The sequence below is a fragment of the Brassica rapa genome, chromosome A05 (assembly GCF_000309985.2).
Source record: "Brassica rapa cultivar Chiifu-401-42 chromosome A05, CAAS_Brap_v3.01, whole genome shotgun sequence".
NCBI classification, from domain to species: Eukaryota; Viridiplantae; Streptophyta; class Magnoliopsida; order Brassicales; family Brassicaceae; genus Brassica; species Brassica rapa.
In genome coordinates, this window is record NC_024799.2 from 15,698,830 (window position 1) to 15,704,829 (window position 6,000).

The following is a 6,000-nucleotide window of genomic DNA, read 5'->3' on the forward strand; positions in this document are numbered from 1 at the left end:
TGTTATTTTACGGATAAAATCATCTCAAACGAACAAGAATTACCTGTCTTAGGAGCTTCAAAATCGCCAATGGAGGTTGAAGAGGAGGAGCGAGTATGAGGAAGAAGAAGGACATGTGGGCCAACTGAACTCTCTTTGGTTAAAGTTGTCTTGTAGGCCATGTAGGTAGTTGAATTGTGGTTGTTTTATTTAATTGAAGAAATAAATAGAGAAATGCTATTTTGGGGAGTACAAAGATAAAAGGTAGGAGAAATAGAGAGGGGGCAGTGAGAATTCATTTAGGGGGTACGAGATATATGGAGTTAATCTCCCCATAAAATATTGGAAAGTACTCTAAATTACCCCACTTCAAAAATTATATTCTCACTATCTCACTATCCCCTCTCTTTTCCCTTTCATTTCTTGCCCTTTCTTTCTTTATTATATTTTCTCTTTCTTTTCAAATTCTGCAGGACCCACTATTACTTTTTTATTTTCTTTAATTTTAACTTTTTTAGTCATGGGACCTACCTTATTTTGTATACCAAACTGATATTTCTTTCTAGTTTCTTTTTAGATTTTTTAAAGAGATTATTAATGATTAATATAACTAAAAATTATGAGAAGAGATTTTTCACTAACATTTTCTGTTTATATTTAAATATTATTTTTAAAATATAAAATAATAAAATAATTTATTTTAGTAATATTTTAATCAATAATTAATTCAAAAATAAATTTAATAAAATAATTCTATTAATTATTTCCTAAAAATTAAACTTTAATCTATTGTATAAGAAATTTCTTATTTAATCAACAATTAATTTCAAAAATATTTGTATAAACATTTCAATAATATTTCATAAATACAATTTAAAAAAATATGTACTTCAATAATACTTTAATCAACAATTAATTTCAAAAATAATTTTGATAAGATATTTATATAAAATCGGGTCAAATAAAAATATTTCAAAATTACAAATTTAAATTAAACATGTATTTCAATAATTAATTTCGAAATAAATATAATAAAATACTTATATAAATTATTTTCCTTAATTAAAGTTTTTATATCATTTAAATAGACTTCAAATAAAATAGGAGAAATTACATGTTAACCACTTTCAAGGTACCACTTTTCATTTTTACCATCACTAAAGAGACATTTTCGAAAATACCTTCTTCATTAAGTGGTAAAAGACTCTTATGCCCTTGTTATTTATATATATAATAAATTATTATTTAAATAAAAAATAAATAAATAAATAAATAAAAAAAATAAAAAAAATAAAAAAAAATAAAAAAAATAAAAAAAAATAAAAAATAAAACTTTTTTTTATGTTTTCGAATTATACCTTTTCAAATTCGAACTTTTTTATAATTGTTTTTTTTGAAACTTTTTTTTCAAATTTCTTTTTGAAAAATGAAAATTATATTTGAAACTATTTTTCATAAATTTTTATATATTTTATAAGTATTTACTTATATATTTATTAGAATCCTAGATTTCACATTCCAAAAACCCTACCCACCCCTCAACTCTAAACCCTAAGTCTAGATTAGTTAACCCTAATGGTATAATTGTCTTTTACTCTTTATTAAAATTGAGGATAAAAGTGATTAGTGTAAACATGAAAAGTGGTACTATAAATATGCTATTTGTGGCAATTTCCCAATAAAATAAGATATTTCATATTATTTACTATTTTTATATTTATTATTGAATTAGCAATCTATATAACTTATAAATAATATTATCTTTGTTTTATAAAAGTAATTTTGACACTTTTTCTTGTTTTTTAAAGAGTGTCATTTAAGAATTCCAGTTCCGTTATATTTATTTTAACTTTAATATTATATACAATATAATTTGATTTTATAAATTGTTTTATTTATCTTAGAAAATTTTGATTAAATAAATTATTTCATATTTAATCAACAGTTAATTTCAGAAATATCTTAAAATATTATTACAATAATATTTCAAAAATACAAATTTAATAAAAATATATTTCAATAATACTTTAACCAAGAATTAATTTCAAAAATAAATTAAATAAAATACATATATAAATTATTTTTTATACTAAAATTTTAAGAATAGTGGAATTTTTAAAGAAATATATAAATAATGTTTAAAGAAAACAATGTATATTTCCCTAAATTTAACATTGTTTTGAGGGAAAAAAATATTAAAATGGTGTTAGACGGTAATTTGGAATGTGTAGCACGTTCTTGGTCAGTTAAAAACACCTAAACTGATGAAAAACTAAAGTTTTAGGTGTATTGGTATAAAATAAATACGAAAATTATGGTTAAAGACGATTTTGTATATTTCTGCTTATCTGCACTCTTTCGAAGCAAAATAATACACTACAGTGGTGGGAATAACACCCTCGTGATGGGTTAAAAATGTTAAATCGATGAAAATTAAAATTCTAGGAATTACTGGAATTACTAGTACTACTAAATGGACTACTAGGTACTATTGTGAACTACCTTAAACTACCTTAAAATACTTTGAATTACTATGTATTATGCATGTTTATAAGAATCTTAATTTTCGTCTTATTGTTTATTTTTAGAAGATGTATATCATATATTACCTAATAATATGTCCTTATAAGTGTTTATTTGTCAAATTAGACTAAAATACTCTTAATTTCTCAAGTTGATAGAAAACTTCTCATTTCCATAAAAAACATTCTTATACTTATATACTAATGTCTTGATGGGAATGTCATAATGAGATGAATAACAGAAAATACATATTTTTTGAAACTTTTTTCTGGCAGTATGTTATATACAATCTAAAACTGTCTAAATACATTAAATACATTGATATTACTAATAAATTTGTCTTTTTGATTTTGTATTATTAAAAAATGTTGTATTTTGCAAAAGTATTACTATGAAGAACGGAATATTACTACTACCTTGAATACTACTAAGTGTAAATATTCAAACATGTATTATCTCCTTTTCAACATGTTTAGACGTGTTTTTTTATTGAAACATGTACATATCATCCTACATAAGTTATAAGAACCTTAATTTTCTTCTTATTATTTATTTTTAGAAGATATATCTCATATATTACGTGATTATACGTCTATAAATGTGTTTATTTGTCAAATTAACATAAAATACTCTTAATTTCTTAAATTGATAGATAACTTCTCGCTTTCATAGAAAACATCCTTATATTTCTATACTAACGTCTTGATAGGAAGGCCATAATAAGAATAAATAACAAATTAAAATAAATTATTTATATAAATTATTTTTCTTAAACTAATATTGTTTATTCCTTTCAGGCATTTGTTTGGCTTAATAATACTTAACAAACCTAGTATTATTTTAATAATTTTAATTTGTACCTAAGAAGTCCAATAATCCAATTTTTCTTTTGTACATTGCCTAGTATTCAATTCAATTAGCCCAAACCTGTTTCAATCTTCGTAAAACTTTATAAAACCAAAATATCAAATTTTACACATTCAAAATACAAATAAAAATCATAAGAAAACTGTCATGTCCCCGATCCTAGATAGGATCGCCCGGACGGGCCATGGTGCGGGGAGACGCACCAGTCAGGTCATTAGACCTTGAGACAAGCGTATCATGGCCCTGAATGAAGGTTAAGGGCATCAGTCAGCTGAGACTTAACCAGGATACGATGGAAACAAGGGTAAAAGAGCTGGGTGAGTGTTTAGGCAGCTGGACGAGTGTTTAGGCAGCTGGACGAGTGTTGGTTGAGTTCAATCAGCTCGGTTCAGCTGGTATTCAGTTCACCAAGATCTGTTCAGCTCACAGGAGCTGGTGGACTAGCTCACTCAGCTGGGAACAGCTGGAGGTCAGCTCAATCCGGTGAACGGTGCGTTCTGGTTCGGATCAGTGTGGGCGAGTCCGGGACGGTTACTGGGCGAGCCGATGGTCCGGATGCAGGACGGTTCGACCAAATGGGTCTTAGGCTTGGGACAGGGAGTGGGCAAGCTTCCAGAGTGTGAGCTGAGGCTCAGTGATCGATTTGCCAAAGGAAGAAAAGGGGAGAAACCGCCAATGGGCGGTTATGGGACGGTTATGGGACGGTTTTGGGAAGAAGGGATGTGATTTTTGGTAACTGTTCGCCCAGGCGGTTGAGGACAGTTTAAAACGTCTTCTCCCTCTCATTTCTGCCATGCTGGTCGATTTTTACTCAATTTGACACAGAGAGAAATACAGAGAAAATTCAAGAGAGAAAGAGAGACACAAACCTTGGATTGGCCGATTTGATCCAAGAGATTGTTCTTGAGTGTTCCTGGTGTGTTTGGGCGTGTGATCAAGAGAATGGATTTGAGGCAGAAAGACAAGGAGAAGGCAAAGGAGAAAGAGAAGGAAGTCGCCCCTGGAGACCGAACTCCTAATGTAACACCCCCGAACCGTCCTAGACATATGGTCGATCAACCGGCTAACAATCAAACAAGAACATTACCGATCGACCGTCAAATACCCAGGGTTGGAGATGAAAGGCCAACCGGCCAGCCAACAATCAAACAAGAACATGACTGACCGTCCAACCCAACACCATGGTCCGGAAGCGCTACGTGACGGGCTAGGGACAATCCGGTCAGAGTCACAAACTTTACTCCACGACCTAGACCAGTTCATCCACTAACTCGTCCCGCTGCGTCAAGGCATAAGGCTTTGCAACCCGTACCTAGAGTTAGCGTTTTCCATTAGATCAAGGCCTAAGGCTTTTCAACCCGTACCTCGACCTAACGTTGTGTTAGACCGGACTAGTCAAATATCAGAGTACTCATGAAGCGCATATAAAACAATTACTTTTATTGATTCAAGAAATATTCATACATTGAATAATTCAAGACTGGGCCCGGCCTAATGCCAAATCAAGTCAACATAACACAATTCACAATACCGTTTACAAAAGGCATGAAAATCTACACCGGCGGTCCTAACGTCTAGCACCAAGCTATCCGATCATCCTTACCTAAAGCGACCTGCAAAAAGGACAACAGAGTTGGATGAGTAATCTAGTATTACTCTGGCGGCCTCTATCCGCAACCTAGACTCTACCCAGACAACCCAAAATAACAATCAATCTAGCCCTAGCATGCAAAAAAAGCTAAGGCTAAGTAAACCGTTACTAAGTTAGACTTGGCCTCCTGCCATGATCTAGCTTCAAGTAACGGGAACCTGCATTAAAACAAGTCAACAAACAATCCCTAGTTAACCATATATACGCCTGAGTTCAATACTCATGTAGTGTTAGACACTTAGACTATGCAAGTATCATTAATCGATCGACCAACAATCAAACAAGAACATGATCGGCCAACCAATGATACCGCATAGCCTTAATATCCACCACCCTTCACAAGCAATCACTCAAACACATACAGGCCAACGTCAGGCCTACACTAACGAAATACACATCAAGCCTAATCCGGTACCTAAACCAGACTTAGGACTTAATGTCATAACCTGCAAGCAAATCAATCAACCACAATCACAATAATAACTATGAGTATCACGACTCGATCTAACTAGTAACACCGTATATCGGTGCTACACTGACTCGAGGGTTCCATAACCCTCTACGACACTCTAACACAACACAACACACTACCCCGGGAAATGGTGACTTAGTGTTCATCCTCTCTATCGGCAATATCCTATCTTCCTACCACAAAGGCCAGAAGAAGGAACTTTCAACCGACTGCGGCCCACAGTCCTTCGGGTCACCGCGCGATAGCCCACAGTCCTTCGGGTCACTGCCACATTACACCGTCGTGTAATCACTCAGCCATAGGCCATGATCCCGTCTCTCTGAGTCTTCCCGATCCAACGAATAAGGGGCTTCCTTAAACCCGCTGGGTACAAGGCTGAGGAAACACTAATCACCCCTAAACAAGCCTAGTATGGACGGGTTACGCTCATACTGTCGGCTACAACACACTAATCCTAATAAGACAAGGACTCCTACCACAAACTTAAATACACTAAGGAGTCTATGAC